The sequence below is a fragment of the Chrysochloris asiatica genome, unplaced genomic scaffold (assembly GCF_000296735.1).
Source record: "Chrysochloris asiatica unplaced genomic scaffold, ChrAsi1.0 scaffold00019, whole genome shotgun sequence".
Classification (NCBI taxonomy): Eukaryota; Metazoa; Chordata; class Mammalia; order Afrosoricida; family Chrysochloridae; genus Chrysochloris; species Chrysochloris asiatica.
In genome coordinates this window covers 31088849-31099529 of record NW_006408537.1, presented here as the reverse complement: position 1 = coordinate 31099529, position 10681 = coordinate 31088849, and the positions used below count along the sequence as shown (strand labels likewise).

At 37.7% G+C, this 10681-nt stretch overlaps 1 pseudogene; it reads left to right on the top strand.

The window, feature by feature from the left end:
• The first annotated feature begins 2765 nt into the window (after positions 1-2765).
• LOC102841413 lies at positions 2766-3263 on the top strand (annotated as a pseudogene).
• Positions 3264-10681: the final 7418 nt, after the last annotated feature.

Below are 10681 nucleotides of genomic sequence, written 5' to 3'. Positions count from 1 at the left end.
TTGATTAGCAGATAAGCACTTAACCACTGTGCTGCTGGGACTCCATGAACAGAAGCTCTGAGAATCTAAATAACTCTTTGTAAGCATGAAGACAGGATCTGAATCAATGTATTTCTGATACCAAAATGCATATGTTGTTTAACCACTAGAATTGTAATTCTTCCCTTGTCTTTCCATTAGCCTATTACTCAGGGTGGCTTTTTTCTCTTTTCATTCTGTTCCTGTGCTTACAAAAATGTGATTGAAGTATCATAAACAACAGTGAGGGAGTGCCATGGCTCTACAAAGTAAGCACTGGACTGTGAATCACAAGGTCTGCAATTCAAGTCTTCCAGTTGCTCCATGGGAGAAAGATGAAGCTTTCTATTCCCACAAAGAAACTCTATACAGGGTCTCTAGAAGTTGGAACTGATGCAATGGCACTTAACGACAACAACAAACAACAGTGATCCTAGGCAAAAGAAAGTAATTTGTGCAATGTGTATTACTTGAAAATGTGTTCATCACAATGCAGATATTACCAATCCACATTCCTTCCTAAATTACATCATCAAGTAAAAGTCTGGGTTTTCTCAGATGGAACAGATATTGATTAATCACTTGTTTTACTATGTGCTGGGCTCTGTGCTGAATATGGCAATATAATCTAGGTAAGATCATAGTGACCTTTCCTCACAGAGCTAAAAGTTACATGAGCATATATATATATATATATATATATATATTTTTTTTTTAATCATATGTTTAAGATGTATTGCCATAGAACTTTGGCATTATAGGATAAGCACTGGCCTGTTAACCACAAGGTCATAGGTTCAAAACCACCAGCTGCTTCACTGATACCCTGTACAGGTTCACTTTGAGTCAGAATTAATTTGACAGCACTTAATAATAATATTATATTAATTAAGGATCCTTGGCAGTGTAATTTGTTACACCTTGGGTTGGTAACTGCAATGTCAGCAGTTCAAATCCACCAGTTGTTCTGCAGAAGAAAGATGAGAAAGATTCACAGCTTTGGAAGCCCTATACAGAGTCACATGAGTCAGAACTATCATGACAGACTGCATCAGCAGTATTTATTTATGTTACATGTATTAGCGCATTTGAGAATTTTAGAAAGACAAGAACAATCCCTTGTCCATCTTTGCTTATCTTTGAAGGCTAGCATGTTGTTTTTGTTGTTAAGTGTCATCGAGTTGGTTCCGACTCATAGCAACCCTGTATAGGATTTCTAAGGAGTGTCTACTGAGTTTAAACTACCAACCTTGCAGTTCATACCAACTTTGCAGTGAAGCACTTATCCTACAGTGCCACATCAATGCTTGTTATAAGGATATATTCAATAAAACAGATTTATTTGTTCTTCTGTAAGTCCGTGGCACTGTCAATATTCTTTGCCAATACCACAATTCAAATGCATCAATTCCTCTATTGTCTTCCTTATTTATTGCCCAGCTTTCACAGGCATTTTAAATGATTGAAAATACTACAGCTTGGGTTGGAGGCACCTTAGTCCTTAAAGGACATATTTGCTCATAAACACTTTAAAGAGGTCTTTTGCAGAAATTTTGCTCACTAGTTAATGGTTAAAATGTCATCTTTGTTTATTTTTAGAAAAATTTTATGTTAATAAACAATAAAAATATTTTTCCTCAGAAATTATATAAAATCCTTTGATAAAGTTGACCTCTAATGTATGTCCACAAAAGAACCTTTAACTGAGTGATCAAGAAAATTATGTACAGAGTTTTGTTTTGTTTTTTTTTCATTTTACAGACTAGAGAACAACCTTTGTCTACATAAAACCATTGCAAAAATATTAAAGTATAATATAATCCAATTAGCTTGAGGCTTTTTGCATTTATTATTATAAGTATTAACTCTGATGATAAAATTAATATAAGCTTAACATTAAAAAAAAAAAAAAAAAAATAACTCTGATGATAAAATTAATATAAGCTTAACACTAAAATTAAAAAAAAAGAAGATGATGATATGAGCTGCTGAACTTAGGAGGGAACATAGTCCACAAAGATAAACTTCTGCATCCTACTTGGTGAGTAGTATCTGGGAAGAAGAATAAGATTGGAACCTTCCCACTCCCTGATTTCAAAATTTATTACACGGCTACAGTAGCCAAAACAGCCTGATAGAGGTATAATGAAAGATACATTGATCAATGGAGAATCCAGAAATTAACCCATCCACATAAAGTTAACTGATTTTTGAAAAAGTGTCTAAGTATATTGCTTGGAGAGGGGATAGTCTTTTCAACAGACGGTGCTGGCAGAACTGGAAAGTGATATGCAAGAGTTTGAAACAAGACCTTTGCCTCACACCTTACACAAAAACCAACTCAACATGAATTAAATACCTAAATGTGAATCCTAGAATTATAAAGGACATCAATGAAAAAATAGGAATAAATGTGAGGGCTCTAATTCACAGCATACACAGACTACCAAATATTTTGAAAATTACACAAAAGAAGACAAAATAGATGAGTGGAGCCATATTAAAAATTAAAAACGTATGTGCATCAAAAGACTTCACCAAAAGAGTAAAAAGGGAGCCCACAGAGTGGGGAAGAAAATCTTTTGCAATGAAACATCGGACAAGGGAGTAATTTCTAAGCCATATAGGAAACTATAACACCTCTACAAGAAAAAGACAAATAACCCAGGCGGGCTCTGAGGAAGTATAGGTGAAACTTTCTTCAGTCGTCCAGTATCTGGGTTCAACCGACACCAGTCGCCTCCACCATGCCTTCCAAGTTCAACCCCATTGAGGTCAAAGTTGTTTACCTGATGTGCACTGGTAAGGAAGTCGGGGCTACCTACACTGTGGCCCCCAAGATTGGACCCCTCAGTTTGTCTCCAAAAAACATTAGTGATGACATTGCCAAAGCAACTGGTGACCGAAAGGGGTTAAGGATTAGGGTGAAACTGACCATTCAGAAGAGACAGGCCCAAATTGAGGTGGTGCCTTCTGCCTCTACCCTGATCACCAAAGCTCTCAAGGAACCACCCAGATACAGAAAGAAGCAGAAAAATATTAAACACAGTGGAAATATCACTTTTGATGATATTATCAGCATTGCCCATTAGATGAGACACTGGTCTTTGGCCAGAGAATTCTCTGTGACTACTAAAGAGATCCTGGGAACTGCCCAGTCAGTGGGTTGCATTGTTGATGGCCGCCACCCTCATGACATCATAGATGACATCAGTGGTGGTGTTGTGGAATGCCCATCTAGTTAAGAACTACAAAGAAAAATATTCAATCAAGGATTATTTGATAACAACAACAACAACAACAACAAAAAGTGCCAAGGAATACAAGAGAAAAAACAAATCTATATTGCAAGAAGTACAGCCAGATGCTCCTTAGAAGTCCAGATGCTAAGACTTCATCTCTCATACTTCAAATATGTTATTCAAAGTAGCAGTCCAAGGAGAAGGACATGATGCTTGCCAAAGTGGAGGATCAACAAAAAAAGCCTTTCTGTTCCCATAAAGATTTACAGCCTCAGAAACCCTGTGCAGAGATGTCATAAGTCAGAACTGACACCATGGCACACCACCATCACCACAACCACTGATATATATAGAAAAATTTTTTCTTCTCCTCTTAGAAAGAAAAAAGTACATTTAGCAAAATACATTCCTGAGTTATTTTGCTAATAGAAATATAGCTTTAGGGTTATCTTCCTGATAACAGAAATAAAGCAAAAAAGAAAGTGAAATTACTTTGAGTTTCCCAGACATCTCCATCGAGAAAGAATGCAGAATCCGAGTGCATAAAGGGTAGTAATAAAAAGAGAGATCAACTGCTCAAGATTAAGAGACAATCTGGAAGAAATTCTTGGTGGAAGAAATGGCTAAGGGACTTTGAAACGAAGAGTGTAATTATTTGATTTTAGGTTGAAAGCTTGAAATAATTACAATCCCTCTTCTTTGGTTTCAAACCTTCAATACACATGATCTGCTTTATGTAAATGCCTTGTGTTGATGCTATTTAGAGGAAGTTTTTAAATTTTGTGTTGTTGGTGTTTGGTGCCATAGACTCAATTCAGACTAACACTGTTCACAAAAGAAACACCTGGCTTGTTAAAGGCCATCCTCACAGTCACTACTGATTGAGATTACTATTGTATTCCCTGGGTCAGCCCATCTCTACAGTCTTGCTCCTTTTCGCTCTCTACTTTATCAAGTATGATGTATTTCTTGCAGGGATTGGTCCTTCTTGATAGCATTTCTAAACCAAGCCAGATTTGGGAGCATTCTGGCTGTACTTCTTGAAAGACATATATGTTTGTTCTTCTAGCAGCATATGGTATATTCAATATTCTTCACTAGCACCATAATTCAAAGGCATCAGTTCTTCTTTGCTCTTTCTTATTCATTATCTATGTTTCATATGTATAAGATTGAAAATACCATGGCTAGGGTTAGGAACACCTTAATACTTAAAATGGTATCTTGCTTTTAACACTTTAAATAGATATTCTGCAGCTGATTTGTTCAATACATCATTTGATTTCTTTTTGTTGTTGTTGTTATGTTTTGTTTGTTTTTTATTTAATTTCTTGACTGCTGCTTCCCTGAGCATTGATTGTGAATACAAGTAAAATGAAATCCTTGACAATTTTAATATTTTCCCTGTTTATCTTGATGTTGCTTATTGGTCCAGTTGTGAAGATTTGTTTGTTTGTTTGTTTGTGTGTGTTGAAGTGTAATGCATACTAAAGCTATAGTCTTTGATATTCTTCATTAAGTGTAAACAAGGTCGTGTTATCTGCCTATCTCAGGTTGTTAACAAGTCTGAAGCCATGTTCTTCTTCATCTGCTCCAGTTTCTCAGATTATTCGTTCAGTATACAGACTGTGTAAGTATGGTGAACTGGTTCAATCTCAACGCCTACCTTTTCCAATTTTAAACCACAAAGTACACACCTCACCTTGATGAAGCAAAATGAAGGTCAGCAGAAGGCAAGACGGCAGGATTCACTAGGAACAGGTTTTGAGGAGATAATAACCATAAGAAGATAAACCTTTAGCAATTAGAATAACTTTCAGAGGTTCAAGCCGGATTCAGAAGAGGCCGTGGAACAAGGAATATCATTGCTGATGTCCGATGGATCTTGGCTGAAAGTAGAGAATATCAGAAAGATGTTTACCTGTGCTTTATTGACTATGCAAAGGCTTTTGAATGTGTGGATCATGACAAGCTATGGACAACATTGTGAAGTATGAATATTTCTGAAAACTTAATTGTACTCATGAGGAATCTGTACCTGGACGAAGAAGCAGTTGTTCGAACAGAGCATGGGAACACTGAATGTTTTAAAATTAAGAAAGGTGTGCGACAAGGTTGTATTCTTTCACCATACTTATTCAACCTATAAACTGAGCAAATAATCTGAGAAGCTGGATTCTATGAAGAAAAACACGGCATCAGGATTGGAGGAAGACTCATTACCAACCTGCGATATGCAGATGATACAACCTTACTTGCTGAAAGTGAAGAGGGCTTAAAGCATTTACTGATGAAGATCAAAGAGCACAGCCTTTGGTATGGATTACATCTCAGTGTAAAGAAAACAAAATCCTCACCATTGGACCAATAAACAACATTCTTATCAACAAAGAAAAGATTGAAGTTGTCAAGGACTTCATTCTTCTTGGATTAACTATCAATACTCATGGAAGCAGCAGTCAAGAAATCAAATGACATATTGCACTTGGCAAATCTGCTGCACAAGACCTTTTTAAAGTGTTGAAGAGAAAAGATATCAGCTTGAGGACTAAGGTGCTCCTGACCCAAGCCATGGTATTTTCAGTAATCTCATATGCATGTGAAAGCTGGACAGTGAATAAGGAAGACCGTAGACGAATTGATGCTTTTGAGTAATGGTGTTGGAGGAGAATATTGAAAGTGCCATGGGCTGCCAAAAGACCCAATAGATCTGTGTTGGAAAAAGTGCAGCCAGAGAGCTCCTTGGAGGCCAAGATGGCCAAACTTCATCTCTCATACTTCAGACATATTGCCATAAGGGACCAGTCCCTGAAGAAGGATATCATGTTTGGTAAGGTGGCGGGTCAGAGAAAAAGAGGAAGACCCCCAATGAGATGGATTGGCCAGGTGGCAGCATCAATGTACTCAAGCGTGGCAACTGTAGTGAGTTTGGCCCAGGATTGGGCAGTGTTTCATTATGCTGTGCAGAAGTCGCTATGAGTCAGTACCAACTCAGTGGCACCTAATAACAACAACAATATGATATTAGGATAATACATATTATATATTTATACATTTGTTGTTGGTTATGTGCCGTGGAGTTAGTTCTGACTCATAGCAACCCTGTACAGAGTTTCTGAGGCTGTAAATCTTTACAGGAGCAGAAAACCTCATCATTCTCCCACACACATATATAAACTAGTGAAAATTATGTTCTTTTTATTTAAAATGAACAAATATGTTTGGCAGTATTCCATCATACTATGAATGCAAATGTTTTTATTGTTGTTTTGTTTTCTTTTGTCTTTAGATGTCTCCTCCCTGTGAGCATATAGTTTGTTTCCAGGTTCTGACTATTAAACAAATGCTGCAATCATTACACTTTTGTGCTTATATTTGAAGACATCTCTGACTATTTCTTTAGGTCTATTTCTTACATAAAATAAGATGTATGGGTAAGGAGCTCTGGTAGCGTAGTGGTTACGACCCGGGCTGCGACCTTAAGGTCAGTGGTTGGAAACTATCAGCCTCTCTGCGGGAGAAGGATGAGGCTTTCTACTCCCATAAAGATTTACACCCTCGGAAACCCTGTACAGGGTCGCTATGGGTCGGAACCAACTCGACGGCACTTAACAACAATAACAACAAGGGTATGAAAGCTTTAGTAAAATTTTTATATATATTGACTAACTGCCCTCACAAAGGATTGGATCACCTGCCCTTGTGCCAACAGAGCTTGAGAGTATCCGGTCCCTATAATATAAGGTCACAGAAAAAGATGATAACCCCCAGTGAGATGGATTGGCAAAGCGGCAGCACCAATGGGCTCAAGAGTGGCAACAATTACGAGGTTGGCCCAGCACCTAACAACAACAATAACAGTAATGTAAGAAATGAATATATGCTCAACTTAATATTGGAAAAGAGGGTACTAGAGCAATTAAACAATGAAACTATATCACAGTCCCCAGAAAGATAAGTTAACATTGTGTATAAACTCCATAAAGTCACTCTGAAAAGCAGAATATTTATATGTTTATAACAGTAATAACCAATTGATGTTAATATAATCTAATCTATTTACAAGGATTTTGTTTCAGTCTATTTTATTTCTTTAACCTCTCAGAAATTTAGCAGGTACTCCTAATGTTTTGGCTTTGATATGGGGCACTGAGAACCCCTATGGTGTTAAAAAGAGTTTTCACACTGCCAAAGCAAAGTATAGAAGATGATCACAATGGCCAGCCTGACATCCTAATAGTTTTCTCTAAAAGTAATCTTTAATTAGCAGTCAAATCCTACCAAGAAGACTATCTCAGGAAGGACTATTGCAGGAATGGAAGAAAAACAACCATGAATGTTGAAGGTCACTGATAACCATCACCTGGAGACATTAATGCTACAGGCTGGAGACAGCTTGGTGACAGCTTGGCTAGGACAATCAACAGGACCTTGAATAAACAGACAACTGGTTTCCTGAAGTCCCTGGAACTCGTACTTCATCCCTGAAGTGGCTATTAAGACTCCCTTCCTCTCTTTCTCAGGGAGACAGGTCTGGGAGATTTTCTACTTTCTTTTTCTCCTGGGTTGTTGTTGCTAAACACTGTCAAGTCAGTTCCGACCCATACTGACCTTATATATGGTTTCCAAGGAGTGGCTGATGAGCTTGAACCACTGACCTTGTGATTCAAATGACTTTTGGTGTCCAGCACATTAACCCACAGGGCCACACTAAAACTCCTGGTATGGATACTCAATAAACGATTTGCTCTTTGCTCTGAGTCCTGTCTCTGAACATTGGTTCCATCAGCAGCAGATGATAAAGAGGTATTTTATAAAGGTGTTACCAGTTTCCCCATAACAGCTTTATAATTTTTTTTCCAAATTTTATAAATATTAAATTACTCTAGGGTGTTGCACAAAGCACATAATGTTTCTAATTCTGTTTCTTCATTTGTAAAATGGGACTTGCCAAAATGACTGTTACAATTCCTAACCATTTAGCATCTGATTCATTCATTAGCCAAAATCCAAATCACTAAATAGTCTGTTCTACAGAATGTGTTTTTGTAAGACATTTAGTTCATACACAGCTGGGAGAGAGAGGAATTATATCAGTAGAATGTGGAAACAGCCTGGCTGATATGCAATTTCTTTTAGGTAAAAAGAACCTGAAAAACAGGAACTGAAAAAGGACCTTGAGCAGCAAAGGATAAAGCCCTCAGCTGAGGCTGAACAGGCAGCAGGAGATCTTTCATCATAACTTTAGGAAATTATAAATAAGCCTTGGACCAGAGACTGACTCCCCAAAAAGAAGCACCCAGCTTCCTGTATCTCTTGCTTCTAGCTGGTTACAATCCCCCAGCTGCCCTCCCCCCGACCTCCCACACACACTTTTGCTACCTTCAAAGCAGCACCATTGGCTTGGATCTCTATTTCCATCTATCTGCCAGCTCTATGCTAATTAAGGAGCTGCAAGCTTTTACACAGTATTTTGTTCTGTCCTTTTAAAATATCTTCTGTGGCAGCTTCTAGCCATGCTTAACTGCCTACCTGTGGTTTACTATTTCCCAAGTTGTCACTACTATTTTGGTTAATGTTCTGCCTACATAGTTGCACAGGTGTAAGTGGTCTACTCTCCACTTTGATCTTATTTTCCCATTAAGTCCTGTTTTCATACACAATTTTGCACAGCATATAGTTTGCTTTTTTCAAAAACATCTATACTGAAAATTATAACCTCTCAACCTGTCAAACACTATAAAAAATAGGACAATAAAGCTCCATGCATTTTTCACCTATTTATTCAAAAACTATTTATGTGGAATCTACTATGTTTCAGGTATTGTCCAATCTGTCTTTGAAACAGCATTTTCTCTACCTCACTTTCATCAGGCTCTCAGGATAGGGATCAGCCCTGACAAGACAATCTCTAACAATTCCTACCTGGCAGCTCACTTCACAGCTGCTCAATCTCTTTTCTCCATATCCTCAGGCTTTATTTCACAGTTGTAGGTTTCACTCAATAAACTAGACTGTACTTAGTTTTTCATCTTCCTGGAAGTGATTCATAACAGAGTCCCCTTCAAACAAAGCAAACTTGAACAAAACATACATAGATATATACACTCACATAGCTCACTAATTTTATTATAAACCAAACATTTCTCTATTCCTTGGCGAAAAACATGTCCCACTTCATGCTGTACTTCAAAAGCTAACATTTACACTAACAATGAAAACCTTGATTTCACCTCCATTCATTTACATTGTTGTCTGGTGCCATCCATTCAGTTCCAACTTATAGTGACCTTGTATAGGGTTCCTGAGGCTGTAATCTTTGTGTGGAGTCCTGATGTGGTATTGTAGGATAAGAACTAGACTGCAAGGTTGGAGGTTCAAACTCACCAGCCAGTCCTTGGAAGCACTATACAGGGTCACTGTGAATCAGAATTGACTTGTCTTTGTGAAAGCAAAATTCTTTCTCTTTCTCTTGTAGAGCAGCGGGTGGGTTCAAACCAATGATCTTGTGGTTGCAGTCCAGTGCTTATCATATAGAGCTGCTGCACCCCATTAATTTACATGTTAGTAGATGGAGATCTTTATGAGAGTAGATGGCCAGGTCTTTCTCCCTCTGGGTGGGTTTGAACTGCCAACATTTAAGTTAGCAACCAGATGCTTAACCATTATACCACCAGGACTCCTTAATGTGATGATAATGATCAGTATAGCTTTAAAGTATGTATATATGGAAGTGCACTGAGATATTCATTAAATTATGTGATATTAATGGACTAATAAAACCAACTTACTGCTCCAGATAAATAAGGAGAAGTATAGATTAAGGAGCTCTGGTAGCGTAGTGGTTACGAATCGGGCTGCGAACCGGAAGGTCAGCAGTTCGAAACTACCAGCTGCTCCGCGGGAGAAAGATGAGGCGATCTGCTCCCGTAAAGATTTACAGCCTCGGAAACCCTATTCAGGGTCGCTATGGGTCGAAACCGACTCGACGGCACTTAACAACAACAACAACAATAGATTATCATTATAAATGTAATCAATGGACATACCAGTGACTTTTTAACATTTCTTCTAAGGTAACTTATGTAGCTAAGACAACAATATTTAAGAAACTCAACTATGACCTAAAATATACAATTTCAAAGCAAGGGACACAGACACTTTAAATAATGGGAAGCAGTGATTCCACTGTAGAGAGAGAAAGCCTTTCCCTTTATATTATAGTTAAGAAAACAAATTTTCCTTAATGTTTTAGAATATACTGTCTTGGAAAAGTATAGAATAGTCTTTGGAATTATGTCATTTATGTGTGCTTCTGCATCTCCTTGATGAGGCAAAGAATCAAGAGGCATGTACTCAACCGACCCTCGAGTGGAGTCACAGAAGGGAACATATCTGAAGCTGCTGAGCAGAAATTGGAG